The sequence below is a fragment of the Oryctolagus cuniculus genome, chromosome 7 (assembly GCF_051225735.1).
Source record: "Oryctolagus cuniculus isolate XC-2025 breed Fujian yellow rabbit chromosome 7, ASM5122573v1, whole genome shotgun sequence".
Classification (NCBI taxonomy): Eukaryota; Metazoa; Chordata; class Mammalia; order Lagomorpha; family Leporidae; genus Oryctolagus; species Oryctolagus cuniculus.
The window spans coordinates 10,356,672-10,378,902 of NC_142873.1; the positions used below are offsets into that span (position 1 = coordinate 10,356,672).

Here is a 22,231-nt window from a genome sequence, read left to right on the forward strand (position 1 = left end):
GATGGATGGGTGGAGGGAGGGGCATCCAAAGCAACCAAACAACAAACCAAATGCCTCTCCTCTGTGCAATAGGTCTGTCTGCAGAGGGCCTGCCACTGGCTCTGGCGATTTGGTCCTCTGGAAGTTCAGGGTTTGGGTTGAACAGTTAGTGTTGGGAAAGAGAGAGGGAAGCATAGACGGATCTGTGATAGCCACAGAGGAGGAATTCCCCGAACAGGCCAACTGCGGGGTGAGGAGGGGGTGACGGCAAGAGGAGCAGTGGGTATTGGAATGCTGTTTGGCACCCTGTGGAAGGGAGGGTGATGGGGAGTCTGGACAACCGGGGCTCAGGTCCAAGGTGTGGGCAGTCTGGATGGTTCAGCAGACCCATCCCTGCCTCCCTTCTCTAGAATGAGAGGCAGGGAATGCTAACTGGAGAACATCGGCTGGGAGCTGCCTATGAGGCTGTATCTCTTTGGTAAACAGCTTCCACTAAGATAAATCTGGGGTTGTCAGAAAGAGGAAAATGAAAGGTCAGGTTGATGATGGAAGAGGCAAACATCATGTCTGTTGTGCAATCTCCTGATGGCACGAATGCATTTGAATAGATCATCTAATGAGGGGAGAAGTGCTGTCGAAGCCAGGGTGGCTGATCCACACTTGCTGGCTGTCCGAGCGAATAACTAGAGAGGCAAGGGGAGCAGGAGAGAAGTGCGCTGTGCTGCTCACAACCAGAGGTCGATGGTGAGTGGCTCCACGCTGCCCATGGGCTTCAGGCTCTTATTGCTACAGGAAGATATGGCTAAGGTATAAATACCCTTGCGGCTTTAAATATCTTCTGATTGGGGACATTCATGCTCAGTTCAGTGTTTAGGAAGTATTTCTGTTACGCTGTAAAGAAGTTCTCAGGATAAGATACTTCTTTTCTGCTTGGCGTGTAGTAGTTAAGGGTGAATACGCTTAGGAAACACCTTCCACAGCCTAAAGGGTCTTAGATTCCGATGTCAAACTGATCTTTTTCAGGAGGACAATGGAAGAGACAGTTAACTGCTTAGCTTTATCTCCTAGCGTCGCCTTGAGTTGGGTAGTGGCACAATACGTCCAAACAGTCAGACAAGTAGGAGCATAGTTTCAACAAGGTAGTCTCTCTCTCTCTCTCTCTCTTTTTAAGGTTTTTTATTTATTTATTTGAGAGGTTGAGTTACAGACAGTGAAAGGGAGAGACAGAGAGAAAGGTCTTCCCTCCGTTGGTTCACTCCCCAAATGGCTGCAATGGCCGGAGCTGCATTGATCCGAAACAAGGAGCCAGGAGCTTCTTCCAGGTCTCCCATGTGGGTGCAGGGGCCCAAGCACTTGGGCCATCTTCTGCTGCTTTCCCAGGCCATAGCAGAGAGCTGGATTGGAAGAGGAGCAGCCAGGACTAGAACCGGTGCCCATATGGGATGCCGGTGCCGCAGGCAGAGGATTAACCCATTACGCCCTGGCGCTGGCCCCAAGGTAGTCTCTCTTGGCAGGCGTGTGTGTCTGTGCAAAGCAGTTTCATGGTAGTTACCTTCTTCCTCAATTTAGTAAGGGACTCCAAGACTTTCCACTGCACTGGTTCACATCTTTTGGATTGTTTAACATTTCTTCCCCGTTAACCATCACAAGCCCTACACAGGCAGGGGAAAGACAGCTTCCTATGGGACTGTGTGCCTACTGTGGCCGCAGGTGTAGCAAGTGATTCTGTTTTATTAGCTTTGGAATTGTCGTTGTTTCCTGGAGAGTAGCCGGGACAGACAGTGACACGCCACAACCAGGGAGCTCCCTCCGACAACTGGGAAAGAACTTTGCAGGTTTTCTGTGCTCTGGGCTTCGATGTAGAGCCAATGAGGCCAAAGACAATGGCAGAATTTAACCTTGACTGACCAGATCATGGCACTCTTTTATAGAAGAAAAGTACAGAACACTTTTTTATTTTTTAAAGATTGATTTATTTATTTGAAAATCAGAGTTATGCAGAGAGCAGAAGCAGAGAGAGAGGTCCTCCATCCGCTGGTTCACTCCCCAGTTGGCTGCAATGGCCGGAGCTGTGTGGATCCGACACCAGGAGCCAGGAGCTTCCTTCAGTTCTCCAACATGGGTGCAGGGGCCCAAGAATTTGGGCCATCTTCTACTGCTTTCCCAGGCCATAGCAGAGAGCTGGATTGGAAGAGGAGCAGCCAGGACTTGAACCAGTGCCCATGTGGGATGCCGTCACTGCAGGCGGTGGCTTCATCCGCTATGGCACAGCACTGGCCCCATGCAGAACTCTTAAGAACACTTATGAAAACAGGTTTATTTAGGGGCTGGCTTATCCCAGGTTGAATGAGTCGATACTGGGTAGGGTGGAAACATCGAAAATTCTGTTTTGTTTTTTTTTTTTGTCTTTTTGTATTCAGATCATTTGATATGCAAAATTACAAAGAATTTCCAAAATGTTTTTTCAGATTTATCTTCTATTGATCCTACAAGCCAGGCATTTTCAAAATAGGGTGCTGTCCAAGTGTTAGCAACTAAGGTCTTCATACAGCCCCGGAAAATTTTAGAACATCATAAGTTCTATACAAAAAGTATTTAATTTGGGATGTTCATCTGTTCACATGTTCACTCAAAAATAGCTATTATTTACTATACTGTAGGACTTTCCATGGTTACTGGCCAAGTCTATTTGTGGATGGGTGGTTCTTGCCATACCATTAGCTTACTCGAGATCAGTATCAGACTTTGCAAATACCCTTCTGAAAGGAAAATGATTCTGGAGGCGCCGCATGGAATACTTCGGAGGGTCTTTCCTTGGCACTGGCTCGTGGGTGATCAGGAAGTCTTGATGGCTGTCCTGATGGGGCTTACAGACGTGCCCTGGAGAATGGCGTGGCTGCCCCTGCTCACCCACTGCAGAGGCTCCCAGCCTCCACGCCCAGTGGAGGAACCAAGCATCTTGAGGCAATGCCGCTCTGGGCACTCCACAAGGACGGCGTGCTTAGACTTCACACTCGTGGAAATGACAGAGAAATGTGACCTGTTACCACAATTCTTTCTCTGTTTGAGAAGTAGAGAGAAAGAGGGGAATGGTGGGGTGGGGGAGATGCCTCGGGGGTATGCCTCGGATACTCAGGAGGATGCCAACTCTCGGTCTGGAGGGAGCCCCATGGCCATCTTATCACGCCCGTGCTGTGGGTGACACCTCCCTGCAAACCTGGGCCTCACTGCTCCGAGAGTAGGGTTTGTCCTAGCAGGCGCCCTCTAAACAGAGCTCCTCAGTGCCGCCTGTGAGCTGAGGAAGTCTCCAGAGTTCACTTGGGGTGGCCGCTGCTGGCTGCCTGCGAGCTGCAGAGGCGGCCATGGCCCCGGATGGCCCTCTGCCCTGGGGCGAGCCTCTGGCCAGCCAGGGAACAGCGGCTCCACACGGCGGCGCCTCCTGCACCCGTGAACACTAACAAAGGCTCCATGTAGCAGGTGTCAGTTCCCACTTGCGGCCCCCACTGAGCTGGGGCCTAGGGCGTGTGCGTGCGCGTGTGTGTAAGGCGCACTGTGACCCGCAGAGGAACATGGTCCCCATGTCTCTGTTTCCTGCCCCTGTGCTGCCCCTGGGTGGTTTATACACTGCACCTGCTGACGGTCGTTCTCCTATGGCCCCCTTGTCTCTGGGACGCCCCATTTGGTTTCATCCACTGAAAGACCCTTCCTGGCCTACCTCAGGGGTGCTCTCTGGAAGCCACTTTGTATGGGGATTTGGGGAAGACAGCCCTGTCCTTAGCCTGTTGTTGCAGGTCCTTAACCTGTAACAAGCGGGCCTGGAAACAGTTAGCAGAAGCTTTGAACACCACGCAACCTTCATGGCAAATTACCCACGCCCTGGCTTTTATGTTCATCCGGGACTGTGAGACAGAAAACTGAGCCAACATTTTAGATCAAAGATAGATTTGGGGAGTTGGCATTGCACGGCAGTGGATTAGGCTGTGCTTGGGATTCCCATGTTGGAGTGCCCGGGTCAAGTCCCAGTACTCTGCTTCTGATCCGGCTTCCTGCCAGCACAGCCTGGAAAGAGCCAGTACTGGCTCAGACACTCGGGTCCTCACCACCCCTGTGGGAGACAGGCTGAGTTCTGCTCGCTGCTGCAGGATTCGGGGAGTGGCTCAGCTGACGGCAGATCTCTCTGTCTGTCTCTGTCTGTCTCTCTCTCTCTCTTGATCTGCCTTTCATGTAGATGAAAATAAATAGATTCCACTTTAAGAAGTGGGTTTTGTAGCATTGGGAACAACAGTAAGGGCTGTTACTAGCAATCTCTTGCATATCTTTAGCATTCCTGGTTCTAAACACAGCTGCTGTTCTTCCATGTGCACTTTGGAGTTTAAAAAACATCGTGAACTTTTATGAATATAAGCATGGCTCATCGTGACGTTATTAAAACCAGTGGTTTTCTGGTTGGCCAGGGGCCAGGACGATAATAGTAGGGATCCTTGGGGACCCCGGGGGAGTCTGGCGTAGTTCTATGACGGAGTAAAACAAAACTGAGTGAGGTGGTTCTCAGGGATTTTTCCCTTCCCAAAGTTCTTGATGACACAAAGTGACCCTTGCTGACTCACTATTTAATGAGAGAGAGAGGGAGAGAGAGAAGGAGAGAGAGAGGGAGGGAGGGTTTTGGATGTGCCACAGCTGGTCACTTCTTCCCTGCCTCTCCTGGGCTCAGGTGACTAAGCCCTTTGAGAACGTGGCCCCTGGTCTAGCTCCTGCCTGGTATTTTTCAGCCTAAGAAGCCAGAGGTCAGATTGTGCCAAATTGTTACACACTGAATGTATGCACCTGGCTCCCTAGGTGCACATTTCCAGGCCTTAGCGCCCAGCACAGGGTGTGCAGTGTGCGAGAGGAGAGGTTTTAGGTTCAAGCCGAGGTCATGAGTGTGGGGTGCCTGTCTTCCTAGGAGATGAAGGGACCAGGGTTCTGTCTTTCCGCTGCCGTGTGAGGGCCCGGCAGGAAGGTAGCCCTGAAAACCCTGCCCGTAGCCTGACTGCTGGCACCCTGGTGTGGGACTTGCAGCCTGCAACTGTGGGAAAATGAGAGCCTGTTGTTTAAGTCACCCACCCTGCGACATTCTGTTGTAAAAGTCTGGGTTGATGAAGACATGGGAACGGGCTTTAACTCGGAGCCGAAGGATTATTGCCTTTGGGAACTTTAAGGCAGGGCTGGCATTGTGGTGCACTGGGTAAGGCCCCAGCTTGCGACACAGGCATCCCGTATGGGAGCGCTGGCTCCAGTCTCGGCTATTTTACTTCCTATCCAGCTTCCTGCTAACGTGTCTGGGAAGGCAGGGAGGATGGCCCAAGTGCTTGGGCCCCAGCACCCACACAGGAGATCAGGGTGAAGTCCCTGAATCCTGGCTTTGGCCTAGCCTGGCCTTGGCCATTGTGGCCATCTGCGGAGTGAACCAGTAGATGGAAGATCTCTCTCTCTCTCTCTGCCTTTCAAATAAATAAATAAATAAATCTTTAAAAAATTTTGACTATGAGTAGAAGTCATTCTAATGTGAGCAGTCACCATCTAAAATAAACTTGAGCAATAAGGAACTTATTTTTTTAAAGATTTCTTTTTTTATTTATTTGAAAGACAGAGCTACATGCAACAGGTGGGGCTGGGCCAGGCTGAAGCCAGGAGCCTCTTCCAGGTCTCCCACACAGGTGCCGGGCCCCAAGCACTTGGGCCATCTTCCACTGCTTTCCAGGCCACAGCAGGGAGCTGATTCCGAAATGGAGCAGCAGAACTCGAACCGGCGTCCATATGGGATGCTTAACCCCCTAGGCCACAGCGCCTGCCTCAACACAGAACTTTTAATGCAATGCTTATAGAAACTAGTTCTCTGGGTTGTGTGGGCCCCACTGTGCAGCTGTGTCCGGCAGGCACTGATTGGCCTGTTCAAGGTCAGGGGTCAGCCTCTAGGTCACCTTTGGCTTCCACAGTGGCCGTGGTCAGCCATTTCTTGCGTGGCCGTCTGTGCTTGAGGAATTTCGACAAACGTGGACTGGGGTGTGCCCCGAACAGAAGCGGCTTCCCTTGGGAGCCGGCTGGCCCTCCGTGCACCCCCCCACCCCAGAAGCGCAGGAACGTGAGGGCCGAGGGTGAATGCGAGCCTGTGGTGTGGCTGCCTCTCTCCAGGCCTTCCCTTGGGATCCGAGGGAAGGTGCGCGGGGTCCCAGAGCACTGCCGGCCCCGTGGTAAGAGCTCAGGCTCAGCCGGAGCCGCGGCACAGAGATCGGAGCATGGAGGAGACGGCGGAGACCCGGCTGGCAGGTGCAGCGGGGCGACCGCTGCCACCCGCGCCTCGGGGGTGCCCAGGCCGAGGATGGGGGAGGCAGCCAGGCAGCTGCTCTGCCCCTCCGACGCCCACGGGGAGGCTGGCGCAAGCTTTTGTCCCTTCACACAAACGGTTGTCACCGTAGAGACCCTCTGGGCGGGACAGCCGCTGGCTCTCGTGAGCCGGACGCTCCTGGCCATTTCTGCCTCCCCCTGTGCCGCCCGTCGTGGTTCCTAGGGTGAGAGCCTGCAGCAGAGAGAGGCCAGGAGTGCACAGCCCGGGTTCTGTGCTCACGGAGACCCGGCTCTGCACCTGCTGGCTACTGGCTACTTCCGCTTCATTTCTGGGATCCTCATTTTGCCATTTGTGAAATGGATGCAGTAACACCTTGGTTATGAAGTTGTGATGATAAGTGAGACTGTGAATGCATTTAAAGTGTCTAGCACATAATAAGCCCTTAGTAACTTGCAGTTTTTATTGTTATGGATTGCAGACTGGGTCAGAGGAGGGATTTGACAGCATTATTTCATGTGGAAGCTGTGTGACTCCGGTCAAGTTGCGTAACCTCTCTGTGCATCCTTTCCACATACTTATCATGAGGATAATGAAATTTTTTTTAAGATTTATTTATTTATTTGAAAGGCAAAGTTACAGAAAGGGAGACACAGAGGCAGAGAGAAGGAAGCGTTCCATCCACTGTTCACTCCCCAAATGACCACAATGGCCAGGCCTAAATGACCACAATGGCCAGGCCTGGGACAGACAGAAGCCAGGAGCTCCCTCTAGGTCTTCCCACGTGAGTGCAGGGGCCCAAGGACTTGGGCCATCTTCTGCTGCTTTCCCAGGTCGTAGCAGAGAGCTGGATGGGAAGTGGAGCAGCCAGGACTTGAACCGGTGCCCGTATGGGATGCCGGCACTGCAAGTGGCTATGTAACCTGCTGTGCCACAGTGCCGGCCCAATAGTGAGGTCCTAGTCTTTTAGGGTTGCTGGGAGGGAAAAAGCCAATCCATGGAAACTGTTTAATATGATCTCTGGTATATAATAGATTATGTTTTTATAAGTTTCCATCATATTATTTACTAACTACATGCTTACTGAAACACTTGTTTCACTCAGTAGTGAAACTAAAGGCATTTTCAAAATCAAAATATCTTTTAAACTTGTTTTTTAAAGATTTATTTATTTGAAAGAATTACAGAGAGGTGGGGGGAGAGAGAGAGAGAGATCTGCCATTTGCTGGTGCAGTCCCCAGATGGTTGCAGCAGCTGGAGCTGTTCTGATCTGAAGCCAGGAGGCAGGCGCTTCTTCCGGGTCTCCCACGTGGGTGCAGGGGCCCAAGGATTTGGACCTTCTTCTGCTGCTTTCCCAGGTGCATTAACAGGGAGTTGCATCAGAAGTTGGGCAAAACTAAACTAAATTAAACTAAACTAAAAATAAAAATAGTTCCGGCTGCTCCACTTCCCATCCAGCTCTCTGCTGTGGCCTGGGGAAGCAGTAGAAGATGGCCCAAGTGCTTGGGCCCCTGCACCTATGTAGGAGACCTAGAGGAAGCTCCTGGCTCCTGGCTCCAAAATGGTGCAGCTCCAGCCATTGTGGCCAGTTGGGAAGTGAACCAGCAGATGGAAGACCTCTCTCTCTCTCTCTCTCTCTCTCTCTCTCTCTCTCTCTGCCTCTCCTTCTCTCTATGTAACTCTCCCTTTGAAATAAATAAATAAATAATTTTTTTTTAAAAAAAGAAGTGGATTATGTTTCTGTGTGGGAGCAAACTGTTGAAATCCTTACTTAATGTATACTAAGCTGATCTTCTGTATATTAAGATAATCGAAAATGAATCTTGATGTGAATGGAAGGGGAGAGGGAGTGGGAAAGGGGAGGGATGTGGGTGGGACGGTATGGGGGGGAAGCCATAGTAATCCATTATTCGTACTTTGGAAACGTATATTCATTAAATAAAAGTTAAAAAAAAAAAAAAAAAAAAAAAGAAGTGGAGCAGCTGGGACTCGAACCAGGGCCCATATGGGATGCCAGCACTGCAGGCAGCAGCTTTACTCACTATGCCACAGCACTGGCCTCTTTTTAAAACCTTTAAAGTAAGTTTTTGTAGAGCAGAGCAAAATGAATTTAGAATTGCTTTTTTTTCTATTTATTTTTTCTTTCCTAATTTGTTTTTTTTATTTAATTTTTAAGGAATGCAAATTTTGTAAGTACGGCTTTAGGAATATAGTATTCTTCCCACCATACCCGCCTTCCCACCCACTTCCACTCCTCATCCTCCTCCCTGTCCCCTTCCCAGTCCCATTCTGTATTAAGATTCATTTGCAGTTAATTTTGTACACAGAAGACCAACTGTGTACTAAGTAAAAACTCTAACACACACAAAACGTGAGAATGAATTTCCCAGTTAGCTCTCCTAATACAACTCACTGAGGACAGAGGTCCTGCATGGGGAGGTAGAATCGCTCTTTGACTAACTGGGGTGACTTGGTTCTGGTTTTCCTGGCTTAACACTGATGCCTTGTACATGTCAAGGGAACTGGACCCAGGCTTGAAGGCCCCTAATAGCAAGGCTATTGCAGTCTGTCTGCTGTATAGACAGACTCCGCGGATCCCCAGCCCCAAGCTTTTGCTGTTTCCCTCCTAGCTCTGACCACGGACATTCTACACACTTGATCTTAGCCAAAAGGCCGAGAAGCGATGACCACGGACATTCTAAGTAGCACATTTTCCACTTCACAGACCTGATGTTTGACACTGGATCATAGGACACATATTCATGGTCCTTTCTCTCAGAGCTTACAAGTCAAGACACTCAATAAGGAAAACACAGAAAGACTGGAAAAATAAGAAAATGTGTTGCTTCTTAGGGATCCTACTGAAAAGAACTATCATCTAGGGCTACTGTGGTTGACTTTCATTTTCTGGATCCTTACTGTTTTCCGATAAGCAACAAAATGGTTGACTTCTTTGATAGGGAAGGGATGCAGGGCAGGTGTGCCCCAGGCTGGAAATACCTTGAGCGTGGGTAGCCTGCGTGTGCTCACAGTCCCCAGGACGCTGCAGGTGATTCATCGAAACCGAGGGCACCGCCCACAAGAAAGCACCAGAAGTCGGTGTTGGGTTTGCTGTTCTTCCTTCTCCTGGCCTTCCTGATCTCTGGACGATGCCAGCTCTGCATCCTACCAAGAGGTAGACCTTGTGTTTCCTTAAGAACTTTATCCATGGGACCGGCGCTGTGGCATAGTGGGTGAAGCCACTGCCTTGTGACACTGGCTGGCTTGAGTCCCAGCTGCTCCATTTCCCATCCAGCTCCCTGCTGTGGCCTGGGAAAGCAGCAGAAGATGGCCCAAGTGCTTGGACCCCTGCACCCATGTGGGAGACCTGGAAGAAGCTGCTGGCTCCTGGCTTTGGCCTGGCCCAACCCTGGCTGTTGTGGCCATCTGGCAGGTAAACCAGTGGAGAGAAGACCTGTCTCTCTCTCTCTCTATCTCTCTCTCTCTCTCTGTCTCTGTCTTTCCCTCTCCCTCTGGAACAGTGACTTTCAAGGAAATAAATAAATCTAAAAAAAAAAAAAATCGCTTTATCCAGGATAAAGGGGGAAATGGAGTTGTGGCTGACCCCGGATGCCTCAAAGCGCCAGGCCAGTGCTTCCTTGGGACTGGGTGACTGCTGACCTCCCTCGGCGGCGGTGCCCTGACCACTGCTCCCTCAGGCCCTTGCCTGTTGAGGCTCTGTGACCCTTCCTGTGTCTTCTCTGTCGGTTCTTCTTCTCTGTCTGGACCTCTTCCATGCCGCCCCCCGCCCCCCGCCACGTGCTGGTGCTCCCCAGGTCCTGCCCTTGGCTGTCTCCTCTTCTCCTCTAAGCATTTCCCAACAACCCCCAGAAGCCCCCCAGGGCAGGCATAAGGTGAGGGCGAGGCCACCAGTCATTCAGGCTCATGTGCTTTGCATGCTACACAGTGGTGTCACATTGCACATGCCTCTGGCTTTCGTGCGATTAATCCTCTCTGCACAGCTTACACAAGACCCAGAGCCCAGGAGGGCATAGGCGGGGACAGCCTGCCATGTGCGGGATCGTCTAGGGCCATCAGCCAGGCATCTGGGAGGGTCGGACATAGCCACGTGTCTAACAGATAATCTTCAGTGTGTGCAGCCGTGTCCTTTACAGGCTGCCCTGGTGTCCAGCTCAGCAGACACAAGCTGCTCAGCTGAAGGGCGGGTCGCCCGCGTCAGCGTGGTCGGGAGCGGTCCATCTGAGCATCACTGGAACCCACAGCACCTCACTGGCGCCACTTTCCTCTTAGAGACCTCACTCCAGAATAACACGGAGCCCCCGTGGGTAGCACAGCTGGCGATGATGGCCGTGGAAAGCAAAGCAGTGCAAAGGCGAAGGTTCGGCTGAACGAGGCTCGGGAAGGGGTCTTGCTCAGGACTGGAAGCTCAGTGTGTGCGGGTTGTTATCGGGTGTGTGTGCAGCGCGTGTGTGCGTGTCCAGTCCTGGTGCCAGAGCACCTGTCAGCCAGCATTCCAGCCCGCCACCCAGAGCAAGCGTGCTGTGCTGGTGGGGCTCCGTCGGGAACCGTCCTCTGCGTTTTTCCTTCCTCTTGTGATTATATATTTTTAAGTTTGAACACACTCTGTTGCCTCAGGATACATCAGGCCAATTGAACGGAACATGCGAGGCAGACCCAAAAAGCCGCAGCCATCAGCTAATGCCAAGTGAACCACAGAGAGCCTGCTCTCCTAGGGGCGCGCTGACCTGAGGGTTGTACCGTGTCCTGGCAGCAGAACACAGGCGCCCTCCCAAACCTTCAGGCTGGAACCTGGCGCAGGAGCCGAGGGAGAGATGTATGCTGAGGGTGGAAACAGGAAACTGAACTCCAAGTGCTCATGCTAGAGAGTATTAGAGCACTTTGTTTTCATCAAGTTACCTGGATGCAGATAGTGTGCTGATTATGTTAATAGTCCTCTGTAGGATAGGATTTCTTAAATCGATTTCTGCAGCAGTCTTCAAAAAAAAAAAAAAAAAAAGTAGCCGAGGGTCTTAGGGGTTCGGAAGTTAGCCTGTTTGGAAAAGATGAGCAGAGGACTCTGCCTAGTGGTAATGACGGCTTTGATAATGGACTTGCTTAGTCCTGGGCTTTGCCAGATTCTCGGGCCCTCTCTCCCTCTCACATCCTCCTGTCTTTTTTCTTTTCCTCCCTCCTTTCTTCTGTTCATTCTTTATCCACCATTAATTCAGTCACCAATAAATATTTATTATGTACGTGCTGGGTGGCTGGTACTCCACCAAGCACTGGGGGGTTTTACAAGAGGATTTAGCATCTAGGGGAGCAAAGTGATGTTGTCAGTATAAAGCCATATACATATGACAATATGTTACAAATACAAGGCAGAGAAATTCTAAAAGTCTCAGAGGAAGGAAAAATTGTATGCATCATGGAGAAGGTAAGGCACAGAAAATTTTTTTTTGTTAAAAATGGATTTTATTGAGTTACTGCATTTTTAAAAAAGATATATTTACTTGAAAGAGTTACAGAGAGAGATAGAGCCAGAAAGAGAGAGAGAGAAATCTTTCCACTGGTTCATTCCCCAGATGACCACAATGGCCAGAGCTGAGCTGATCCGAAGCCAGGAGCCAGGAGCTTCTTCCAGGTCTCCCACCTAGGTGCAGGGGCCCAAGGACTTGGGCCATCTTCTACTGCTTTCCCAAGCCATAGCCAAGAGCTAGATAGGAATTGGAGCAGCCAGGACTCAAACTGGTGCCCATATGGGATGCTGGTGCTGCAAGCCAGAGCTTTAAACCACTGCACCGCAGTGCTGGCCCCACAATAATGTTTTACGATGTATATAAGGCTTTACATAGTTTATGTACTGTGTTCTTCAGTGACAAAAAAGGTAGCTTTTTTAAAATACAAAATTTGGATTTAGATACTTTTGGAGGGAAATATCCTAATGAACAGTAAATTCTATTTCATTCACCACATTTTGCTTTTTTGGTCATTTCTGAATGTGAATCATATGTATAATTAATTACTATATTATAATTTTTGTGCTTAACATTATCTCATACAGAGTGTAAATAGTTGTTATGATTAGCCATTTAGTCACTATGTTAATGTAGTAATAACTTGCTTAGCATTTCTTACTAGTGGACATTGCTGCTTAAATGTTTTCTTTAAAAAAAAATAGATTTATTTATTTGGAAGGGAGGGAGAGAGAGAAAGAGAGAGAGAGAGAGAGATTGATGTTCCATCGTCTGATGGTTCACTTTCCAAATGGCTGCCACAGCTAGGTTTGGGCCCAGCTGAAGCCATGACACAGGAACTCCCATATGGGTGCTGGGCCAAAGCACTTGGGCCATCTTCTGTGACTTCCCAGGGGCATTAGCACGGAGCTGGATTGGAAGCTGAGCAGCTAGGACTAGAAAAGGCACTCCAATATGAAATGCTGACTTTGAAAGTGCTGTCTTAACCTACTGCACCACAACACTGTCCCCTTAATGTTTTCTGTAGTAAATTATATTTAATTTTTGTGGTTTCCTTTTAAATTTTTTATATGTGCAGTAGAGCTCAAATTATGTAAACAGTTTTGCCTTGCATAGTATTGGATTGCCGTTCAGAAACATGAATACTACCAGGAATGCAGACACTTTCCTCTGTCTTCACTAATAACATGTCAGTTTCTCATTCTTATGTGCTTTCTGTTAACTTAAGGAGTCCTTAACTGTAACTTGTAGCTGCTCTAGTTTTCCTTTCTTTACTCCTCCTGGGAGGGCTGTGGATTTGATGTCCCAGCTGGAGAGTGCACTGGTTTCTCTCTATGGCAGACCTCAAGGTGTCCACAGCTTCAAATGTGTGTGGGATAAGGATGAGTGACCATGGATCCTGCTTTGATTGGGAAAATCCTGAGTGAAACCTGTCACCCCAAGGTACTTCCCTTTGTGTGATAAATTATATATATTGTAAATATATATTAGTGATGAGAGAGGGAGACTCCCCCCCCCCCAGCTAGATTTGGGAAGTGACTCCTGCCCTGTGTCACTGCCACGTGGTCTGAACTCCAGCCTGAGATGCCCTGTGCTGGTTAGCTGGCTTCCTTTAGGAGCCACCATGTCTTCATTCTTCTGACTGGTGTAATTTTTACATGCAAAGACACTTCAAAGAGTTTGATGCAAAAAAGTGTATTCTAGTATCTTCAGAAAGCTCTTTGTAAATGTGTGTTATAAAAAACTTTGGGTGGATTTCAAATTATTTTGCACGAAAATAAACATCTTCTAATTCCATTTTCCATGAACTTTTGAAAGTACCTCCCCTTTTGTGATTATGGGCTTTTATCAGTTAAATGGATCATCTATTGTTTTTCTAATTTTATTGCTTTATTTTAGAATGGACTTCACCATGTGTCGTCCTATGAATTTCTCTTTCGTTCCAGTTTCTGCATATTCAAACCCACTCTCATTTTCTTTGATGGTAACTTCCATTTCTTCAATAATCTGGAAGAGATTTCATTTTCACAGATGGAAAGACTCTATTCTTTTATTTTTTGTGTTTATTTTTCATGTGATCACCCAGCAATTTATTTTGTTAAAAAATTTACTTGAAAGAGCAAAAGAGAGTGGAGGAGAGACACAGAGAGATCTTCCATCTGCTAGTTCACTCCCAAATGCCCTGGTACCCAGGACTGGATCAGGCTGAAGCCAGGATCCTGGAACTTCATAGAGGTCTCCCATGTGAGTGGCAGGGATTTTGGCCATTGTCTGCCACCTTTCCAAGTGCATCATTAACAGGGAGCTGGATCAGAAGTGGAGGCAGAGGTGGGTCTCCACCCCAGGCAGCTCAGTCCATTATGTCACAGTGTCCACCCCCCACTCCCCCGAAGTTTAATGTTTATCAGGTTAGAGTTTCATGTTAAACCAGCACCAGGGAACATTTTTAATGCTTATGTGGTAAGCATTTATGTCAGATGGAGACATATGTCATGTTTTGATACATGACACAGTATCCAGAGAGTGATCCTGAGATGCTGATGAAAGTCGGGCAGTGAAGAGAGAGGTCACTTGAGAATGACATTAGGTTGACTCCAAGGGCTTTGTGTCACCTATTAGCTACTCCTGTAGGGTGAGATAGGCTTCCCTTCTATCTTCATAGATGAGAGCCACGGACATGGAAGGTGGGTGGGGCTGAGGGTGTTTGTGGGGACAGAGAGGGTTTTTGGAAGGATGACTGTTGAGGCTCACTCTGGGCTGTTGATCTGTTGTCCAGCTGGCCTGGACCCAAACTTGTGTGCATGTATGGGCCCTCACATTTTCCTAAGCAATGCATCTCTAATTTATACCACTTCTGACCTGTATCATTGAGCCACTGCAACAACAGATGAACATCTAAGGCTCTTTATTTTATAGATGAGATTTCTGATCCACAAACATGTCACATCACTTGTTTGGGGCCAAAATTATTTTTTTTAAAAATTTTTATTGATATAAAGAGAGCTGATTTCATGTATTTTATAGGTACATTTTTTTCTTTTAAATATTCATTTATTTATTTCAAATTCAGAGTTACAGAAAGAGAGGTAGAAGGAGAGGGAGAGGGGGAGGGGGAAAAGGAGAGGGAGAGGTCTTCCAACCACAAATGGCTGCATTAGCTGGGCTTGGCCTTAGTCTTGCTGAAGCCAGGAGCCAGGAGCTTCATCCAGATCTCTCTCATGTGGGTGCAGGGGCCCAAACACCTGGTCCATTTTCTGCTGCTTTTCCAGGCACATCAATAGGAAACTGGATCAGAAGTGTAGCAGCTGAGACTCTAACTGGTGCTGGCATGGGATGCTAGCATTGCAGGCTGCTGCCTAACCTGCTATGCCACAACACTGGCCCTGAGAGAGAAGATAACACACTTCCCTCCCTTCTTCTTTCCCTCCTTCAATACCTTTCCTTCCTTCTATTTTTTCCTTTAATTTTTGCAAAAATATAACTTCAGTCCACTCTAATCACAGGCTTAATGCACCACTAACCATAATATTCAACAAATAGAAAAATGGAAAGATCACAGTTCCACATATGTATAAATAAGGGCTAAAGATAATCAAATTCTGTGCATTTTTGGTAACCTATATTAACTACTACATATCAGAGAAAACGTATGATATTTATCTTTTTAGGACTGACTTATTTCACTAAGCATAATGGTTTCCAGTTGTATCCATTTTGTTGGAAAAGCTAGGATTTCATTCTTTTTTATGACTGAATGGTATTCCACAGTGTGTATATACCACATTTTCTTTATCCAGTCATCAGTTGATGGGCATCTGGGTTGATTGCATATGTTAGCTCTTGTGAATTGAGCTGCCATAAATAAGGGGGTACAAATAACTCTTTCATGTGCTGACTTCATTTCATTTGGGTAAATTCTCAGGAGTGGGATGGCTGGGTTATATGGTAGATCAGTTTTCAAATTTCTGAGGAATCTCCCTACAGTCTTCCATAATGGTTGTATTAGTTTACATTCCCACCAACAGTGTATTAGGGTACTTTTCCCCTCACATCATTGACAGCATTTATTATTGTTTCATTTTTAGATGATAGCCATCCTAACTGGGGTGAGTTGTATTTCCCTGACGCTAGTGATTCTGAGCGTTTTTTCCAGTGTCTGTTAGCCATTTGTGTTTCATCTTTGAAAAATGCCAGTTTGCGTCTTTTGCCTATTTCTTAACTGGATTGTTTGTTTTGTTGTTGAGTTTCTTGAGCTCTTTATAGGTCCTGGATATTAATCCTTTATCGGTTGCATAGTTTGCACATCTTTTCTCCCATTCTGTTGGTTGCCTCTGCACTTTGGTGAGTGTTTCCTTTGCAGTGCAGAAGATTCTCAGTTTGATGGAATCCCGTTTGTCTATTTTTGCTTGGGTTGTCTGTGCTTCTGGAGTCTTTTCTGAGAAGTTTTTGCCTGTGCTGATGTATTTCTCCCTGATGTTTCCATCTAGTAATTTGGTAGTATCAGGTTGTAGATTTAGATCCTTGATCCATTGTGAGTTCATTTTTGTATAGGATGTCAGGTAGGGAGTCTTGTTTCATACTTCTGCATGCATAGATCCATTTCCCACTACCATTTGTTGAAGAGACTGTCCTTTCTCCAGGGATTAATTTTAGCTCCTTTGTCAAAGATTAGTTGATTTTAGCTGCATGGATCAATTTCTGGGGTTTCTGTTCTGTCCCATTGGTCTACGTGTCTATTTTGTGCCAGTACCAGGCTGTTGTGTTTCTAAGTGCCCTGTAGTATGCCTTGAAATCTGGTATCGTGATACCTCTGGCTTTGTTTTTGATCTTTAAGATTTCTTTAGCTATTCAGGGTCTCTTACGTTTCCATATGGATCTTGGCATTGTTTTTTCTAGATCTGAGAAGAATGCCCTTGGTATTTTTATTGGGGTAGCATTGAATTTGTAAATTGCTTTGGGTAGTATGGACATTTGCATAACATAAATTCTTCCAGTCCACAAACATGTAAGATTCTTCCATTCTTTTGTGTCTTCTTCTGTTTCCTTCTTCACTGTTCTGTAGTTTTCATAGTAGAAATCTTTCATATCCTTGTTTGCATTTATTCAAAGACACGTACTTTTTTTTAGCTATTGTGATTGAGACTGATCTTAGTTCTTTTGCATTGTTTGTGTTTACAAAGGCTATTGATTTTTGTGTGTTGATTTTATGTCTTGCAACGTTACTAAACTCTTTTATGAGTTCCAGTAGTCTCTTTGGTTCTTCTATATATAGGATTGTGTCATGTTCAAACAGGGATAATTTTACTTCCTCTTTTACAGTAGGGCCACGGTTCTGAGCAGTGAGAGCCAATTCCAAACCCTGTGCCTCCTCACTCTTGCCATTCTAGTAATGCAGAAAGCAGCCTCCATAGGTCTTCAGCAAGATCCTATCTGTCTTTTTCCTTCCCAGGGCAGTGGATACTTGCAGCTGGACCAGCCCTAGGAACGAAGGTGGGCAGTTAGAGGTGCCTTTTGGCAGCTTCACTTGCCCATCTGAGCACCAGTGCAAGCTGTCGTATGCTGGTGAGTCTCAAGGGTTGCTGTTTCTCCATCTGGGTCCTTGCAAACCTTTGCTGGGTGTTTCCTCTGTGCCAGGTGGACTGTGGGTGCTGGGAATAGGAACTCGTCCTGTGCTTCACTCACTCAGGACTCTGACCTCTGCTTTTCAAGGGCACAGACTGTTTCTCTGCCTCTCAAGTACAGTGGGAGTCACAGGGGCTTCCCGGACCGTGGTGTGTCTTATCTTGCGGTGCCGATGCATGGCAAGGCATGGCCAGAGGGTGGGATGGCTTCACTTGAAGCATGTTGGGCGAAGGAGGCAGCAGTTGGCTAGGGCCTGCAGTAGTGCTGGGTAGACAGTGAAATGTCTGAGAACAGCAGGAAGAATAGTGTGTGTGGCAGAGTGGGTAAAGCTGCCGCTTGCAGTGCCGGCATCCCATATGGGTGCCATTTCATGTCCTGGCTGCTCCACTTCTGATCCAGCTCTCTGCTATGGCCTGGGAAAGCAGTAGAAGCAGTAGAAGATGGCCCAAGTCCTTGGGCCCCTGCACACACATGGGAGACTTGGAACAAGTTCTAGGCTCTTGGCTTCGGATCAGCCCAGCTCCAGCCATTGCAACCTTCTGGGGAGTGAACCAGTGGATGGAAGACCTCTTTCTCTGCCTCTATAACTCCACCTTTCAAATAAATAAATAAATATTTTAAAAATAGAGTCTAGGAGTTACTCTCTGATCCTAGACCACCTATCTTTGTTTCTTCAGTGGGGGTATCCATTCAGTTAATAATTTCTCATGCATTGAGGTCATTGCTGGCTTTTGATCAGAATCCTGATCAAATCCATTTTGAGGAAATTTAGCATCACATGAGGATAACAAGCACTGGTCCATTAACTTGTCTGTCTCCTGAAAGCTTAGATCACCAGACACTGGACGTTCTGTTGTTCATTTCTGTGATGTTCCAAGTTCTCACAAGACCATGGCCAAACTGGTCATATGGTCATCTCCAGCTCTCCTCAAGACAGCTGGAAGAAATCTGCCACACCATCGACCAGCTAGTGGACACATGCTGGCTTGTTCAGGGTCATGCACAGCCGTCTGTGGGTTGTTGCATTTGCACTGGACAAGGCTGAGGAGAGGGAAAGAGGCTGGCTGTTCCCAGTGGCCAGATGTGGAGACCTTCCAGAGCCTGGACCCCACCTGGTCCTCACTGACAGAAGAAGAATGGGTGTCACGGTGGTCCTCACTGACAGAAGAAGAACGGGTGTCACGGTGGCCCACTTACTTGCACAAGGCTGCACATTTGGCTTCCTGGAATTTTCCAGAAAGCTTTAGGAACAAGCAGAGAATGGGTTTTCCTGCATTTCCATGTCTCTCCTCTTTCTGAGGCACTTGTACCCTCTCAGGCTTGCGCCTCTTCCTAAGGAGAAGAAAGCACAGCGTTCAGGCAAACGTGTGACCGTGCACAGGGGCCAGCAAACCTAAAGCAGGGCTTTTCAGTTTAATATTTCGAGCTGGTCCTCTGCTTTTAGACAAATCAGTACGGAAAGCCCAATAGAGAAGACACAAGAAAGGGAAAGGCACATGGCACAGTGGTTAAGATGCTACGTTAGACATCATGTCCCGTAGTAGAGCCCCAGCTCCTCTCCTGATTCTACCTTCCTACCAGTGTGCACCCTGAAGGCAGCAGATGCCGGCTTCCGTAGCTGAGTCCCTGCTAGCCAGGTGGGAGACCCGGATGGAGTGCCAGCTTCTTGGTTTCAGCCCAGTACAGCTCTGGCTATTGTAAACCACCCATGGAAGATTGCATGCTCTCTCTGCCTTTCAGAAGACATAGGAAAAGAGCAAGGGACTCCAGGGTCCTTCCATCTCACCCCCAAACCTCAACAGTGTCTTAAGGTACAGCTTTAAAACCTCTATTTTGTGGCTTTATCTTCACTGTTTGTTTTCAAATTATAATTACTTGGAAATTACTTGAACCTGTTTTATTTTTGTTGTGAAAACTTGACTAGCAGATCCTGCAGTTTAATTGTTTTTCGGATGAGACCTTTGGCAGGTCTGCTCAGCTGGTCAGTGACAGAACTGGCCTGGCTCTGGGTCCTTGAGATCTAGTCATTAATTTCTTGCAATTCCTGGCCATGGAGTGCTGGATGTTTGTTAGCTTTGAGTGATTAAGAAAAAAATCCTAACAAATGACTGAGAAATGAGCTGATAGGTGGTGAACACTGTGTTAGCCACCTCTGTGTCATTATTTGTAACTGTGTCTCAGCTATTGTTGCAAATTCATCTTAGTGGTTTTCTCATGTTTTCTATTTTGGTCACGTTTTCCTGAGCTTAGTTAAGATGACAGATTGTCACAGACTACCATACATGGCCAACATCACAATTGTCTAGTTTAATGACAGTAAATATTGAAACTCAGTGAAAATCTACCAAAACATTGTCAATTTGACCTGGCCTTGTAACCCCAGCTGCTACCTTTTTAGTTGCTACCTTTTTAGTGGGCTGACAGGTGACTATATTTAATATATAGACTATGTCCTTGTAAGCAATATAAATGCACTGAATATATGCAGACATTTGAGTGACACTCTACACTTGATCTTAGCCAAGAGGCCAGTGTTTGAGTGGCACTCAGCACTGGAGCATTGTGGGGGTCTCTTGTTATGGCATTCACTTTTCTCTTCTGATCTCACATAGCAGGCTGAGTGGGGTGAGGGAGAGTGGAAGATGCCGAGAGGCCTCAGCTATCTTCACCTGTTTGAAAGACAACTGTGGAGACACTGTTTAAATGTTACGGATGGACATGGCTGCAGGAATCAGACTGACGGCCCATGGGTTTCAGGAGTGGAGAACATGACAGTCCTGGTTTGTGTGTTGGTGAGAGGCAGAGTTACAGAAAGGGAGAGACAGAGAAAGACATCTTCCATCCACTGGTTCACTCTCCAAATGACTGCAACCGCCTGAGCCGGGCCAATCCGAAGCCAGGAGCCAGGAGCTGCTTCCGGGTCTCCCATGTGGGTGCAGGGGCCCAAGCACTTGGGCCATCTTCCACTGCTTTCCCAGGCCATAGCAGAGAGCTGGATCAGAAGTAGAGCAAAAAAAAAAAAAAAAAAAAAAAAAAAAAAAGAAGTAGAGCAGCCAGGACCTGAGCCGGTGCCCATATGGGGTGCTGGTGCCGCAGGCATAGGCTTAGCCTACCAAGCCACAGTGCTTGTGCTTTGAAAGACCTTTCAAATGAAGGAAGAGAAAAGCCAGGGGCTGTGACCATCAGGAATGGCTCTGCCCGAACAGGCTCCCTGCTTCTGCTGCCCACACTCTCCCAATCTTCTCCTGCTGTGCCCTCACAGTCTTGCTTCCCAGCTCATCCCACGATTCCTGCAGGTGGTCTGCTGCAGAAGCAGTGAGGGTTAATGGTGAGTGACTCAAGGGGGCCCTTATTCTCGGCAGCATTTGTGTTCTGATCTATGTTCAGAGAGCGTAGCACAGAACTTCCAAGCTCCACTAGGCATAGCTCCCGTGGGGTGGCAGGTGCAAACACTGACTTCAGTGCAGAGTGCCCCCGAAACATGGTAGCATCTGCCCAGGTTCAGTGCTGGCGGAGGTTGAAGGCCTGATCCTGTGCAGAAGAGAGAGGTTCTGAGCCGTGAGTGACCTCCAGGTTAACTCCGGGACAGGAGAGCTGAGGATCTGCCTGTGTGTCGGTGTATGCTGAGAGGGGTCCTGGTGAGGAGAGTGTCTCAAGCCACATGCTCGGACCCAAAGCCACAAGGACGGATGAGAGAAAGCGGTTTGTTCAAACAGTTCTTTGGCTTCTTGGTTCAGAATTGGTTGGGTACTGTGGAGGTCAGGACAGGTCAGTGGCAGTACTCAGTCTTCCTGTGGGCTTTAGGAACTGGCTGAACCCCCAGGTTCAGCAGGTCAGGTTCAGTCCAACCACAGATAGTCACAGGGCCCCATCAACTGTTTGTCTGCCAACTCTGATCAATTCTGTGGCAAGAACTTTTTGTTCTGGCTCCTTCTTCTGGGGCCATAGCTGCTCAATTCTGTGGCAAGAACTTTTTGTTCTGGCTCCTTCTTCTGGGGCCATAGCTGCTCATTTTGTGTAATTTCTCGTACCCTCTGATCTCTAGGTTTTGTGAATCCTCAATTTTATGACCATCAGATGCAGATTTCATTTTACCCAAGATTATTCCTAATGACTATGCGCTTCTGAGGCACAGAGTGACCCCGTCTGCAGTGTGTGCCCCTTCTTCCTGTCTTGAGTCCTCCATTTTTTTTATAGCTGTCCCCATCCCATATCCCAGCGACCCCCCTGGTCTCGGGCTGTCCCCATCCCATATCCCAGTGACCCCCCTGGTCTCGGGCTGTCCCCATCCCATATCCCAGTGTCCCCCCTGGTCTCGGGCTGTCTCCATCCCATATCCCAGCGACCCCCCTGGTCTCGGGCTGTCCCCATCCCATATCCCAGTGACCCCCCTGGTCTCGGGCTGTCCCCATCCCATATCCCAGTGTCCCCCCTGGTCTCGGGCTGTCCCCATCCCATATCCCAGCATCCCCCCTGGTCTCGGGCTGCCTCCAATCCTATTTAATCTCCTGCTTCCACTGCAGTTGCTGATGCTCCAAACAAATTCCTCCCAATTAAAAAAAAAAATAAAAACAAAACAAAACAAAAAAACACTGGCCTCACCTTTAGTTCTTCTAGAACTCAGGGTTTTTGTTTTGTTTTGGTTTGGTTTGGTTTTTACTAAATAATCAGAGATCAGACTTCTGGCTTTAACAAATACAAAGCATTACTCATTGAAAGTATGTAGATACAGTGCCACTTCGTACACTTATACTGTAAAAGGAAGATTTTGGGGACAAATGCCTCAGCCCCAAAGAATAGTTCTCCAGGGCCTGGCGTTGCAGCACAGTAGGCT

General features: G+C 47.9%; 1 long non-coding RNA gene across 3 annotated transcripts in view; it reads left to right on the forward strand.

Moving 5' to 3' along the window:
- LOC103349986 (uncharacterized) overlaps positions 1–22,231 on the forward strand; it is a 119,987-nt gene that overhangs the window by 30,680 nt on the left and 67,076 nt on the right. Inside the window, exons 3-4 of one of the 3 annotated variants that reach the window (XR_016210357.1) lie at positions 17,225–17,337; positions 17,797–17,973. The exons of the other annotated variants lie outside the window; for them this stretch is intronic. This is a non-coding gene — a long non-coding RNA (uncharacterized LOC103349986). Of the gene's footprint in view, positions 1–17,224; positions 17,338–17,796; positions 17,974–22,231 lie in introns of those variants that run through there. 3 annotated transcript variants of the gene reach the window in all.